This window comes from Ptiloglossa arizonensis, chromosome 5, assembly GCF_051014685.1.
Source record: "Ptiloglossa arizonensis isolate GNS036 chromosome 5, iyPtiAriz1_principal, whole genome shotgun sequence".
Taxonomy (NCBI): Eukaryota; Metazoa; Arthropoda; class Insecta; order Hymenoptera; family Colletidae; genus Ptiloglossa; species Ptiloglossa arizonensis.
The window spans coordinates 14,758,652-14,774,775 of NC_135052.1; the positions used below are offsets into that span (position 1 = coordinate 14,758,652).

The 16,124-nt window shown below is 43.7% G+C and overlaps 1 protein-coding gene across 1 annotated transcript in view; it reads right to left on the minus strand.

The window, feature by feature from the left end:
* The window catches only part of LOC143146756 (uncharacterized), a 202,487-nt gene that overhangs the window by 105,197 nt on the left and 81,166 nt on the right, over positions 1-16,124 (minus strand). Inside the window, exon 2 of the mRNA XM_076311362.1 lies at positions 13,431-13,559. The gene's annotated coding sequence lies outside the window, so the exon portion shown is untranslated. The remainder of the gene's footprint in view (positions 1-13,430; positions 13,560-16,124) is intronic.

Genomic DNA, 16,124 nt, shown 5'->3' on the forward strand with positions numbered 1-16,124 from the left:
CGTATATTCTACACCCGCACGATTTCTCTCTCCGCTTGAAAAATATCTCAAACGTTTACTCTTCGAAATTATTTTCCATTTTTCGAAAAACTTCGACGCCAAGTCGATCTATTTTCTATACACAGTGTTCGTTATGTATTCGTGGCGCGCGACACGTTCCCGCTTAATTACATTCGCGACAGGAATAAAATATCCGCGAGAAAGAATCGCGAGGAAGAAAAATTCCGATAAAAAATGAACCGGTCCGACCGAATAGAAATTGTCGCGGGAAAACAGATCTGGAAATTACCGCAACGATCGAGACTCGTGCAATAATCGAGGTAAACAATCCAATGGGAATGCTCTACTGCATAATGCATCGTCGTTGTAACCAGTTATTTCCCTTTCCAGCTTCGTTCGTTGCTAAGGGACTCTTCCGCTTGTCAATCCGATGGAACGAGGCTCTCTTTCGACGATTGAGTTTCTACCTTGAATTTGTATATGAAAAAAAAAAAACAAATTTCACGAAGCAGCATTCGTAGTCTCCCTACTACCGTCTCTTTCGAAGAAATAACGAGTGTCGATACAGTGGACGATTATCTAGATATTTTATCCGCGTTTCCACCCGAACACGACTCGAACATATTTCTCGGTACCGAATTCAGCTGGAAAGTTTCGTAAAAATTCCAACGTCACGGTTGACGCGGTTCCCTCGTCGGTCGCTAACGTGAAATAAGACGAAGCAAAGTTCCCCCTTGCATTTCCCCCGCGCGTCGTTCCAACGATCCCAACGGGGGGGACCGTGAAATAATTCGAGATCGCGAATTCCCTCGACTTCGCTTTTACCGTTCGGAGGGGTTTAAGAAAAACTCCAACCAGATTCCAATCTCCTTTCCGAAATTATATCCACGTAGACCGCGCGCAGTAACCGGCCATATTCCGAGTCTCTTGATCTTAAGTAGCTCTCGAGGAGTCGATTCCACGGCCACAAAGTACTGGACCGAAACCCGGGAACCAGAAGACGAAGTGTTCCCGAGGAATATACATTTCTATATATACCGTTCTCTAGCCCCCTACTGAAACGAAGCCTTTCCAGTTCGAGGTCAGGTGGCCCCTTTTCCGCGGAGAGCGTCTACGCCATACATATTCGAGTGGCGTAGCCTAGCCGCGGCTCGATCCCCAAAAAGCGGTCGTCTTTGCGATAGATATATCCAATACGCGACGTTGCTCTCCCTCGGTTTCCCATTGGCGTCTACCGACCGATCTCGACCAATTTTTTCCATTCCCGACGGAGATAAATACGCGCCAGAAGGAAAAAGCTTCGTGACGCGTCCACGAGGCTGGAAATCGAACGAACCCCTCCTGGAAGATTTAATCGGGCCGATCGCGGCAATCTGTTTCCACTTCGTAAATAATTGTCGACGGAGATAGTTCCCCGGGGGTCGAAGGCTATCCGAGATGGTGAACGGGGAATGAGTCGGTGGTCTCCGTTGCTTCGGAAATTGAAAATTAAAACAGCTCGAAGACGAAGCATCCAGGAAGGTTACGCTATCGTTGCGTTCGTAGCAAGCTGTTGGTCACGATTTCGTTCCAAGCGGATAAACCTCCAATACATTTTCATTTCGGTGTGATAATATTTTTGTGTAAGAGGTAGCACCGATAGAATGTATTTCTTTTTTATAACACGAGAGGTAATTAATTCGCGCGGTGATGCAAGTGCTCGAACATTTGGGTATATATACGTTAAATATTTCTCGCGAAACGGACAATTGCCAATCTGGACCGATACTGGATACAATCGATCATAAAAACAATCGATTCTATTCCTCGATTTTCTTTTTCTCGTTTCTCACGATTCTTCTTCTTCTTCGAAGACATTCTTCCTCGCACTTTCTACAATTTTCAAACGTCCAATTCTGTCGCGATCGTACCCAATAATTTTCTACTCTCTTTCGTAAGACGAGAAAGATAAAATGGCGGGAACTGATTCACCATCGTGCTAAACGAATCGCACTCTGGTATTGCTCCGCTGCATTTCGCAAGTTGTGAACAAATATAGATCGTAGTAAGGAATTTATCTTGATAATAATTGATTTTTTGCGTCGCGAACAATTGACGGTTGAACGTATTTGGAATTATGTAAAATACTTGGTAAAATCGGTCTACGAATAATAAATTTTCCAGGAAGGTTTTCCTCGATACAAGTTCGTTATTTATAAAAATGTGTAAAAGTGTTTTCAATGAATCTTGAAGCGTATTAAATTTCTATCTTATCCAATAAATAATAGATCGAATGAAATTTTATTAATTGCATTGTAGACGTATTTCTCTCTTTGGTGTAATTATCTTGTTAATTTTATCAACGCTGGAAATTGAAACATTACACTCTGCACAGAGAGCAGAGAAAATACGCGTCAATGTCATCCGATGACGACCTACAACGCGTCGAAAAATCATATTTCGACCCCTGGCAGTGATGAAAAAAATCCCCGGTAAAAAACGAGCCGCTAAAAATTGATTCGATCGCAGCGATTACGAACTCGCGACAACGATACCAGTATTCCTCTTTCTTCTTTTCGAGGGACTGTACCATACCTCGCGATATTTTTTCACCGACACGATTACTGGAACGCGCCGATGGAGTTTCGCCATAAAGGAACAAAAATACTGTAAATTTTACAATCGTCAAAGAATTCCGTCCCCGATACTCATCAGAGAAGTTAATCGAAAGTTAAAAAGAGAAGAAGAGCGCGACGCGACACTGTGTTCCGTTTCTTCGATTAAATCGCGGAATATTCCAACGAACGAACGTTTCACCCCGTGTATATTACGCGATCAAAGGAATTGTTATTTTCTTGAATAAAAAAAGACAAAAAATGTTGACGAAAAAAGAAAGAAACAACGGAACGTTCGCTCCGGCTTTCGTTGCGAACATTTTTAAACGATTCGTGGAAAGAAAAAAAAAAAAAAAGAAACGCCCTGAAGAGAGGGAGGGTTGTCTTCTGCACGCGGATATTTCTGCCCGCAGATGCACTCGGTTGTAAATGTCATTCGAGGACGGCGATTCGTTCCAGCGTGTTGATCGAAACAATGGGTACATCTGCGTGACGTGTAACAAGAAACATTACAAAAAGCGCTCTTTCAATGGCGGACACGCCGCTGTCGACCGTTACGACGCCCGTATCGTCGCGTTCAAGCACCGCGTTAACGTTTTCATTACGCGCGTTGCCGCAACTTCCAGCCCCGTGACTCGGAACAGAAAAATCTCGTCTCGCGTAACGAGTTTTCCAATCACGATTTCGTAATCGTCGGATCGTCGACCCGATCACCGTGGAAACTGACTTTTTCCACTTTTCGCCTCGATTCGCCAAAGATATTGTATCGCGTCTCGTTAAATACGACGACGAGTTCGGGTGAAATTCGCGGGAAAGGGTATTCCGTTTGTCTCCACCTCGAACGAAGAGCGATATTTTTTCAAGGGAAACCAGTCGGCCCCGATCCGACAATAGAACGCGTACTCGTCCCTCTTTCGGTGTACAAGGGCCTTAATTGCACCCGCTGCGAGCATTTGCATTTCAAGTGGCTATTGCTCGCCTGCATAATGTTTGACACAGCTGGTGCAACGCGGATGGGCCAGACTGGTGGTGGAGTAGGACCGTCAGCACCACGAAGGGCCACTTTGTATACCGTCCCGTATTACCCCGTAACGCACGCGTACACACGTTGCCGCAACAACGCGGCGAACTGCAGCGGGCATGAAAAAAACTCTTGCGCCACACTGGTCCTCGAATTATGAGAGCGCGAGATATCCGCCTAAAAAGTTTCAAGGAAAACGCGGCTTTTGTACTCGAAGACAATAGTGCGGCCACGGATGCATTTCAAGATGAGAGACCCACCATGGATGCATCTCAAGATGAGAGCGTGACCATGGATACATCATCGGACGAGAGTGTGACCACGGATGCGTTTCGAGATAAGAGTGCGACCGTCTGTGATACATTTCGAGACGACGATACGATCGTTGTTCTACCTCGTCGAAATCAGAGAGCAGAGACTACGACGTATCGAAGCGATGTAAGAAAAATGTATCGGTTCTTTTTCTTGATAATAAAGATACCTGTTTCAAGATAGAATCAATACGCAGAGTAAACCGCGTAATTGGGTACGGTTCGATGATTCCGTGAGTAGTAATTTTGTAATTCGGTTAACTTTTTCTTCCAATATCGCGACCATCCTGCGTGTACACGAATAAAATGAACAGAGTCGACCTTTCGTGTTTCGTCATGGAAAATCCGTTACCTATTTCGCGTTGCGTCCGATATTTGCTCGTAAGCTCGTAACGCGGAATATACTACCGCAATTTGAAGGGAAAAGTCCAGAACATCCGGTGCACAACCGACGTTAAATTTTCTCGTGTATTAACACCGTCCACTTTTCTAAACAAATTTTTCCGATACATTTGATCAAGTAACGTGTCAACCTTGACGCGTGGGAACGATCGATCGGTTGAACGCGTCTTTCCTCTTCGTCGGGCCCGCGTGGCGCCGTTTAAGTCGTGTCAAAATCCACGTGATCGTTTTGTTCGCGTCAAAAGCGAAACCGAACTCTCGCTCGGAGTGCACTTTAGCGATTCGTTTACCTATTCCCTCTCAAATGTTTTCAATTTCCATGGAATTGCTCTCCTCCGTCGGCGAAAGTTCGAAGTACGATACCGCTGCTTCGAATAATTTCAAGTTCCGTGAAACGTTCCGTTTCTCGCGACTTCCCGGAGGTATAAAGTGCCATTGAAGTGGCTCTCCATTCTGCTGACTGCTTGTGTCAAAATACCGGGTGGTTCGCGGGAACCATCGCCGCTAAATGTTTTCAAATATATCGATAACGAGAAACATTATCGGACGGAGTCGAAGCGTTTCGGGAGGCACACTTTTTGGTTTAATGTTCTCTTAGAAGAGAGATATCGATGTCACCGAATTTTTTCCGATCGTACGTTCTCCAATATGTACAAGTATAGTCCACGTTCGGTTGCGGTACTCGAAAGGATAGAAAATTATCATTACGTGTAACCTTGAACGATCTTGGGTGACTGTGATCGCTGAATTCTTCCAAATGTGAACTACGCGCGCAAGTAACGAAGAACATATCGCTTTGTTTGAAAAAAAAAGTCAGCTGGAAATCTTCTACAGCCGAAGAGCGCATCCCTTGAAACGCTTCAACTTTGTCCGATAATGTTTCTCGATATCGCCGATACTTTGGTAAATGTTCGAGTTGTAGCGCTTTACGTGGCCCACTCTGTATATATTTCAGTTCGCGAACGCCGCGGAACGAAACGACGCCGGAAAGTCCACCAGGCTGTCGTAAACTACGACCAAAGTTGCGAACCGTGTCTCCGGTTGTTATCAGTTGCACCATTCGCAGGGAATCGTTTGCAACCGCTCGTTGTCCTCTTAGTAGCTCGCGTTAAAGTATCTTGTAATTTCGAGATAGGCTGTTCCTCAGAGAGAGAGAAAGAGAGAAAGAAAAAGAGACAGATAGAGAGAAAGCTGTACCACGAGCGTTACCAAGAGAAACGAAAGTGGAACGTCCACGATTCTATCCCTGAACTACGTTTCGAGTTGGAAACGGTGTCCCAGTGCGTTATCAGCTGCTCCATTTCGTAACGAATGTATCTCCCGATCGACCTACATCCGACGATAAAACACACTAGACGCGTACCCCGATCCCTCGCTAACGCTCCAATCAGCTGACGTCAGATTACGTCGTCGACGGAAACGAATAATCGTGGAAAAAGTGTCTTGGCGCGTGTTGTCTCGATTTTTCGACAGCTCGAACGTGTGAACTGCTACCTTTCGAAATGGTGTTCCAGTTTAGACGTTGATATTTACAAAACGGAAAACAAAATTTGTATTAAAAATTTTTCATCCTGTTGACTATCTCTGATCGAGCGTTGGTTTCATAGTGTACTCTTGTGGCAGTTTATTCTTTCGAAGCAGGATTAAATATTGTTATACGTTTCGATGTATCTTCGCGAGAGTAGTATCGTTAAATTACTTAGGTTCTCCTAATGAATCCACACACAACCTCGTTCAGACTACGTTCAATTCAACTATTCTTGCGAAATAAAAATTGTTATACATTTCATTATTATCGTTAGATCGGCGAGATTTATTCGATGAGAATAAGTCCGTACACGACCTCGTTCGGATTATTTTCAATTACGCGTTACTCGAATGATTTCTACAGAACTTTTCGGCATTTTGTGGAAAATAAGTTTCCATTCTTAGGAAGTACCACGTACTCCAGATCTGTATATAGAAATATTCGGCGCTTCAAATACGAAGGAAAGTAGGTAAATGTCAACGTGACAGTACGCGAAGTTCCGGTACAGAAGGTTCACGCCCCGAGAAAAGGTTTTCCATTCTCCGTAGACCGAGTAATCAAAAATGGTCCGAATTAGTCCGTGTTTGGACTCATTCCAACCGGAGAAATTTCTAGGAAACGTTAACGACAGTCTCGCGAGTGTACATCGGCGAACGCAAAAATTTCAATTTCCATCGTAGAACGAAATTCCGTGTCTCTCGAGTATTTGATCGTTCTCCCTCGGGAATCCTCGAGCGCGCGAGTCCACGGGTATACTCGCGTCGAACGAACGTAAACGATGCAAAGGGGCGGAGGGAGCAGGGTTGGCGATCCAGTGGTCCGAATTCGGTGTGAAAAAAATCGTCGCTCGAGAACAGGTATTACCGTATTTACAATGTGTCTGGCGAAAAATTGCTACGCTTCGAAATCCTATTGACTCTCGCCGTTGTTATCCGATTTGTCCCGTTACATCGCGCGCTCGCGGTAAATGAAAAGAGGGAAATACTTCTCGCGGAAACTCTGTCGCGATCAATCGCGCTGCATCGTTCTATGGGGAACGCGAGCGTGTATCGGCCACAACAGCTTTCGAAAAATTTATTCCGCGCCGCTCGTCGGATAGGGTTTTATGTACGGCGAGCTTTCACGAGCAATTTCCCGGGGGGTGAACGAAATAACTGCGTATATCCCGCGGGTGAGGGTCTCTAACGTCGTTTTAACGACGCGCCGGCGTCGAGAGAGTCGACGCGTACGCGAACGACGGGAACGGAAAACAAGATTTCCGTTCGGGCCTCCGGTGACGAAAATACAAATGCCGAACCTCGAAAAATCAGAGTTCACGTTTGCTCGGACGCTTCGACCGTTCACCCGCCTACCGAACCTCTCGCGGGATCGCCAACCGATTTGCACGAGCCATTTCGGTTCCAATTATTCGAATAATGTACACCGTTCGCGCGAAAACCGTGGCAACGGTCGACGAACGCGTTAAAAACTCGGTATCGACCGTTGCCGAACGATCATTGTGGAATTTATCGAGAAACAGAGGCACCGAGCGTACCGCGCTTCGAACGAAATTCCTAATCTTTGCGTATACATCGTTAACGGTCGATTCAACGTACGCGCGAATCTACGCAACGATCAACGTTTTCGATCCGATCGTTCATTTTCGAGATCGCGAGTACGTATTTTATTAACGGTTAACGTATTCTATTAACGTGTTTTATCAAAATTCTCTCGTCGCTGGCGGGGTACACGAGTAGTGAAGAAATACGCAAAATACACGAGCGACGATCGTAATCGATGCGTCACTTGTTGCTAAAATCGGCGGGAACGGTGCTTCGAACCGAAGAACTGTACGCGTTTTCTACGAGACTGTTGCCCGTTGTTCGTCTTTTACGATACACGCGCAATTGCATCCGGTGGTTCTATGGAAATTTTCACGTCGAGCGTCAATGCGAATGCGAAACAAGTATAGACAAAGCGTCGACTGTTTGCAAGGAATACACTCGAGAGGCGGAGAAAAGTATGTCCCCGAAGACGCGCTTCTATCGAAGCTGATATCTCATTCGGTTCCTGAGACATAAAAGATAAAAGTGCAGCGTTGAAAGTCTCGCCGCGACTTCCCGCCAAATTATACAAAAATGTTGTAACCCAATTTTACTTCGGGTATTGCACGGGAAGGGACAGCATTGCACGGAAAAAGAAAGATCGTTAAGGAGTTAAGAGGAATGCGGTACCACGTGTAAGTGGAATGTGTACAGTGTCGAGTACTTTATGCTCGGTCGCAGACCTTGCAACGTCTGACCATAACCGGCCAATACTACTCGCGATTCCATTCGATATTTATCTTTTTTTCTTCCTGCAATAGCGATAGGATTTGTTTTAAAAAAACTGGGCTCGTGATACTATCGCAACGTATCATTTTTTAGGATATTCGTCGAAGATGTTGGACACCGTTCGACTAATTTTGCGAGGAACTTTAACAAGCGTAGAAATCATTTTATACGCACGTGGTCACTCTTTTTTGGAGAGAGTAGTCAAATATCGTAACAAGTAGTTGTCCAGAATTTGTTTAATTCGGTTTTAACGAGTTAATTATTTTTATTCGACAACACGAAAAACGAACCCAAAGAACAGATTTTCACCGTAACGGGAATATTCCGGAAATGATGGTCGTTGATATTGACATTTGCAATTACGTATACCTAGAGGACCGTGCTTCCGAAGTTATGCATAATATACACAAGTGAGCGCGGAAAGTCGGTGGTTCCGTATAAAACGGAATATTCAGAACGGTGGGAGGCGAAGATTTAGAATTTTTTCGCTAAATAGGTCGATGTCGGAGCAATCTTCGACCGCCTCCCGGCGAGAGCAAACTCCCAGAAAATCGAAAAACCGGAGAAACGAAATGACACTTCGATATGACAGATACGAGGCAAGGAAATTAAATGAAATCTGGAAATCCGAACGAGACAAAACTCCCGGCACAGAGAAACGGTTCTGGCATCGACCTGTTGTCGTCTAACAGTCACGTAGACGGCGAACCGGAGAACGAAAAATTTTATTCCCGAGAAAAGTTGCGAAAGAGGATGGTGCTCCGTATAGAATAAAAGATATTGCATGGCTGTTATCATCCGCGGTTGAATTTCTTCTTCGAGATACATTTCCATGTAACGTGTCGAGTAGAACCTCGATTATCACTTTCGTGGATGGTAAAAAAGAATTCTTCTCGCACTGTCGAAACTTAACGCTTACGTCACTTTCTACACCGTTTAATTATTTCTAACAATGACCGTGCCTCAAAATGTGGAACAAACTTAAGAAAGAAACATTTGCGTATCGAATCGAACCGTTCCCAACATCGAAAAAGAGAAATCCGTATTAACGAACAAAACAAGGTACAACTTGCTAAAGTAACCGACCAGTGTCCAAATAATCTGAAACTCAAAAATAGCTTGTTTCTTAAATTCTTCGCGATGTATAAATGTATAAATCATTTTAATTTCGAGGAGCGACTGACGGTATTCTCGACAGCTTCGAAAAGGAATAACAAGTCGAATGTACACGAGAAGCCAGTTCATCTCCACGTATCGATGAAGGGTCGATTGAACGCGAATCACCAATGTTTGCCAAGCCCAACGAAGCGTATTTATTCGATCTTCACGCAACCGATCGTCCGTCTTCCGTGGATATTGATTTCTCGCCAATCAGGGCTTAAGCACGCTACGAGGAAACGGACAAAGACAGACTCGCGCCAGACCCGGAAAGAAGAGAGAAAACGGGGCCGAGGATCTCACTGGCCAGATCAGAATTCAGCGGCTCGTGTAATGCCGACGGTATCAGAATGTAGTCACTTGGAAAAAATCCACCTACTTTTGCCCGTTCCGGGAAACTTTCTGTATACCCGACTAACGTGGTTCGTCTTATTTCGCCGAGTAATTTCTCCGCTTTGAGACTCCCGTTTTCTTTTCGGGGATTGAAAGGCGCTCGTAAAACAGACCCCGAGCTCACTTGACAACAAAGAGCAGAGGGGGCTTAATTCGAGGCAACAACGACTCAGGTGACTTTTTACGACTCTTGCGCGTTTCTCTCTGATCAAAGTGGTATGCAAGACCGACACAGTTGGTAACTTTATTCTGGAAACGAACAAAGACGAATAGAAAATTGCGCGATCGTTCATGAATTTCGAAATCACTCGATCGTTCTCGTGAAATGATAAAAGTGTAGCCGAGAGGATTGAGAAATATTATACGGTTGTGTAATTATTATTTTCATCGATCGATAGCTATGTGAAAGGAGTGTTGTACGTTACCTTCTAAATTGTGGACAAAGCACTGTATAATTATTCAATTTACGGGGACTAACCGAGATGGATGAAACATCGAACGTGGAGAAAGATTTGTGAAAGATTTGTAAATTTCATCAAGTCGTGGACACTTGGAAACAAATTTTCGGCCGAACACAATGCCACGTGTGACTGGTTAAAATTTTCACTCGAAGCTGGTGTTCGCTCGTCGAAAGTTCCAACTTACACGCGTACGTGTTTCGATAGACCTTGTACACGAAACAATTCCAGTTTCTTTTGTACCGGCCGTGCCCTTTCACGGAAGCAAAAAAGATTACTGGAAAATTGTGCGCAACGACGTCTCATCTGTTGCACGCGAAGGATTAATTTCAGGTGCCGACGAGGAGATCTTGTTTGCAATTTCTTGCCCCACGGGTATTAGTTCGACGAAATCTCTAGGTCTGAAATTTCGCTCCGGCTCGATTCGCGTGCATACACGGAGCGCAAATGTGTACACGTATTAATACATATGTATGTGTACGCGACACGCGAGCTTTGCGACCCTGGGGAGTCTGAACTTCCACCGGTTTCTTGCCTAGAAGGCAACGTCAGAACCGGCAAGATGATCAATGGCGGAAAAGCTCGCGTTCGTGATTAATTGGTCGGATCCAACGGCCATTAATTTTACTTTAATTTTTTTCCTATCTTAAACGGACCACAGCGACTACCGTCGGGAACAACCGCGATCGATTACGGCGTCAGCAGATTCTCGATCGTCGCGATTCAACGTATTCGATGTTGTCCCGATGGCGGTACAAGAGATTATTTTGTGCAAAGAAATAGATCAAAGAATGCGTCTTGAATGTACGAGAAAAATTATTCCAGATATTCGGTGAATACATCAAATAAACTTTACTCGAAAGTTTCCCCCCTTAAGATTCGACTCAATTATACGACGCCTGGTAATTTCGAAATGTACGCGTCAACTTTGTTTCGATAAACGCGACTTTCGAAAACTGGAAACAAAAACGCTCGGGGAATTTCTTACCCTGTCTTCAATTTTCCCAAATGAAAGTCATCTTGAGTAATTCTCCTCGATAATTGTACGCAATAGAAACTTTATTTCACGTTCACGAGTTATTTTTCCGTCCAGAATTATAATCCTCGCGGCTCCGTTTACAAGTCACCCGGTACGTTCGCGAGTTTCACTGGAGAGACGATCGAGGAACGGAACTTCTCGTGGAAAGACCCTAAAATTTTCCACAGAAAGTATTATTCCCCTTGTCGAATGGAAAATGCCGCGAAGTAGCCCGGGGTGGAAAGTGTAGACTTTCGAGTATCAAAATTTAATAACGATCCCCCCACCCCCGTCCAACCCGAAGCAGAATCACCGTCGGTCAACCCTTCGAGGGTTACCTCGTGGAACTTTCCGAATTAATCCGAGTTAACTCGGAAACGAGTCTGTTTCTGCTTAGGCGAACTTGAAATGCCTGCGCCACCCTCCTATCTGACCCTGAAGCTTCCTAGGATTTCCAGGACAAGCTCTCTGTCGTTCTCTCCTCCCCTCTGCACACCGTGCCACCGACTCGTCCTGTTTTCTCTACCTCATCTAACTACAAGGTTACGTCCCGCGAGAAGTTACGGCAGCCTGGACCTCGTTGAAACTTTCTGAGAAATCGGTGAGCCGAAATTAATTAGCGGCAGAGACAACGATCGCTGCCAACTCCCAGGCGCTTTCACTGGCAACCGACGATCAAAGTTTATTCGAAACTTTCCACTGTTCTCGTAGCGTCTGTCGGTGAACTTGGAAGAAATTCTCAGGGAATTTAAGTTCCTATTTATCGCGGTAAGTCCACGATGGTTATTGTTCATTACAACGAAAGGTGTGTTGTTTCTATCGAACGAACGAACGACAGACGTTAAATATATCCAGGAGTGACTACGACAGACGCGTTCGTGATACTTGTGGTCAACTTACGAAAGAAATCGACCGATTTGCGATAATGGTACGTGTTCATTGTAGCAAGGTTGTATACGTTAAAAGGGAGAGAATAGTGGTAAAGTATCGAGCGAAGGAAAGAAAGTAAAACTATAAATTGTTATTGACCTATCATCGAGAACGATGTACCGAGTGTGGAATACAAGAATGAAATGACGAGTAATTCGAATAGTAATTTCAAAATGAACGATAGATGCATAGAAGTGATGGAATATTTATCGGATAGTATCGTTTTAGAAATGTACAATGCTTCTTAATAATATTTCAATCGTGTTAGATCTCTCCTGGTAAAGTATTCGACGGTCGTTGCTAATTGTAACGTAAATGGAAAGCTAAATATATATTTGTAGAAGAAAAGAAGGGACGTGGATGATCCCTTCACGGAGCAACGCGTCCTCAAGTTACCGAATATTCTTTCGAAGTTCCCTCATAAATATTTTCGAACAAATATACCGTTATTAATCATCGAAGTTTCTTTCGTCCCAGTAGCTGTACCCAAGAATTTCTCCGTATCCTTCAACTCGTACGAGCTACAATATTTTCACTTATAACTTGAAACTTCGGCTCGCTCACCGTTCATAGTTTTCACGAGTTTCGCATTATATACGGCAATTTACCATTGCTGTTAAACTTTGCCTATTAAGCCTGCAGAGTGTAACGTAATACGTGGACCTCAATTTGGTTACAAATTCGACACTTGAAGACGATCAAAGAAATTGGTACCATTGTGTCTGCAAACATTTGAAAGTAAATTCTAGTAAATGTACCGAATTTCGAAACTAACCCAATCATCGACACTCTTAATTCATTTCAAACGAACGAATAACGGTAGCATTTTCCACGAAAGGAAAGTTCAATAAAAGTTATATCGATGTAAATTAATTTTTCAAAAGTGTTCACCAACGATCTTCTTCCGATTCTAACTACTTGTAACAAATCGTACCAACATACGAGTCGTTACAATCGCAAAAATATAACAAGTAAAATTGATCACGAGGCTATCAGTGAAACCTATCGTTTCTAAAAGAAAACTTCTATTTTCATAAAAAGGAAATCAAAAAATTGTTACACCACGTATCGTGTTATAATCCAGACAGAAAATAATACCCACGATTTTCTATTCTCGTTTTTACATTCCGTTTGTCACGCTACACCCCGTGTATTGACCATCGTATTAATTGGTCTCGTTTACCACAAAGAGCTGTTGAAACACGAATTTAGGATAAAGAACCAGCAAGTGGTTTCGGGACGGTGGACCTCGAGTCCCAGTTCGTGGAATGAAATTATGCTATTCCAGGCGAAGGAAACACTCACCTTGACCCAGAATTCGTTTTTAAGTTTCCCCGGTTATTCAATCACGCTCCCTCGTCTGTCCTGGACGTCCCTCGTTCGCCTTGTCTTTTCACCCTGAATCGTGTTGTCCCGCGGGTGCTCAGCCACTTCCTGCACAACACCGGAACAACTTCTATCAATCTCCGTGGAGCGTAAACGAGAATTCGTGTTTTAAGGTTAAGTGGAAATAGGTCGATGGGCATGGTGGGAGACAAAGCATTGCCAATGGTTCGCTAAATGCTGCCTTATTCTCAATGGTTCCAAACGAAACGGTACACGCTCGAGCAACGTCGTTCGTCGGTTCTTTCGCCATTCAATCGTGAACTAATTAACCGCTTGTCGGGGCAAGTACCGTCGACCAGTTAGTTCCCGTGGAAAACAATTTTCATTCGGCGATATACGCGACCGTTGCATAATCACGGGTGTTGGAACATTTCGAATCAATTTACGACTGTTTCGAACGAACGATATCGCGGTACCTGGGTCCGCCGTAAGTTTCGTTACGAGTATTTGGTTATTGTAAGGAAATAAGGAACATTTGAACGAAAATGAGTATCGATGCTCCGTTTTATAAAAAATGGAACACACGGGGCAGGCAATAATCGTAATTTACAGCAGAGAGGTTGTGAATGAAAATACTTTTGGTGAGAAATATTTTTCGTTTTATTATTTTTAACCAATTAGAATTTAAGACATTCAACCGAGTAATCGAGTTGTTTTCTGCTACGTTAAATACCATTGAATAATGATGAAATTATATCTATTTTGTTCGACCCGAGTGCACAAGCATTATGATCAAAAATTAATGCTGCGTCCGCGTGGAAATTTCTAACTTCATTTGTAAATTAGAATTTACTTGTACAGTTTCTAAAAGTGGCTTCGATGGTGCTCAAAATTATAAGGTGCACTCTGCTCATTATCGGAATACTCGTACATATGTGCAACCTAGTTTAATTATTTTCTTATGAGCGTTAACCAACGTGTGTCAAGCATTCATTCATAAAACCTGTCTCACCTCATTAACCCGACGTGGACTTCCGATTCGCGCGTTGTGCGTGTAAACCAGCGATAGACAACATTTTCGTCACGATTTTCTTATTTATGTATCAACCGCGATCAAATGGACCATAACGGGAAGATAGTGGAAGGATTGAACTTTGATTCGATCATCGTGACAATAATCTGGGTTCGGTATTAACAAAGTGGTTGGTGACCGAATTCTACGTTGTTGCAGTGCTCGAGTAGTATGACCCGTCTATGGTCAGGCACGTAGTATGATCCCCGTATATGACTGCACAAGTGGTATTGCATCCGTCTATGGTCAGCCAAGTGGAAATGCATAGTTGGACAATTATAGACGTATAGTCAGACAAGTAGGCACGCGTGTGCATAGTCAGACAAGTCGAAATGCGATTGTACGATCAGAAATACGAGCTTAACTAACTTACCAAGGATCTCGGGCCTTGGAAGTTGCGTCATTGCCATCAATTTTCTACGTTTCTGCGCGTCTGCAACGCGTGCACCTGCTAACCTCTCGCAATCTGTTTAACAGCAGCAAAGTATACGGGAACAGATGGGCAAGATAAAATTTAAACCTAACAGTGCCAAGTGGCCTTCTCACTGATTATCAGAATCGTGAGTCTTTCTGTGTTGGTTTCCATAGAACTTGTGAAGCCGATCTTTCAACAAATAGAACTTTTAGTAAAAGTATTCCGGAACCACGGTATTTGAAATTTTACGTTGATTACCAAGTATTTCTCTTTATATAAAAATATTCAAACATATAGTAGTAAGTACACAAACGTACCGTGTTAGGTGATTTACAGGTGACACTCAGGGTATTTAAATGTGTCGTAATTGAAGTCTCCCGGTATTCTGATATACGTAGACCGTAAGGATTCAATTGAAATGTAATTTTATTCAAATCGACCATAGTTGAACACTCAGTGTACTTAAATGTGTCCCAATTGAATTCTCAGGATATTCAAACGTGGCGTGGTTGAAGTCTCAGTTTATTCAAATGCGGCATAGTTGAACGCTCAGGATATTCAAATGTGTCGTAATAAATCTCTCAGCGTATTCAAATGCATCGTAGTTGAACGCTCAGGGTATTCTAATTTTCTTCCATCGCACTCGGTTCACCCGACCAACTTCGAGCTTCCTCCCTCGCTCCGTAGTACAGGAACGTGTATTAAATTGGAACGCGTTGAGAACAACGAAAATTGATACGATTTCTTCGTTGGATTACGCCTACGAGTATAATTCAGGTCTGCTAATAACCTACAAAGGTACACGGAAAACCCTTTATTCGAAAAAACCGTCTTGCGACATTGACATAAATCCCTCTGCGTCCACGATGTCTCAAGTGTCGTTGAGAGTGAATTCTTTTCTGAAGAAAACTAACCAACACGTTTCGATCGTAGTCCTTGAAAAAAGAGAAGTTCCGAATGTATCGTCGAAGCTCAGACTCGGCCACGTGGCATTAACACCCGGTGACAAATAATTATCCAAGTTCGTCAACGAGAAAAACTCAAACGAGAAACGTTTCGAGCGACGAAACGCGTCGACGATCCTTCGCGAAAACCTGGCCACGTCGTTCGGTCCCCCGTTGATAGAACGCGATCATTTTCTCTCGAATACGTCAACCTTGACAAAGTGGATATTCACGAAGCGTCG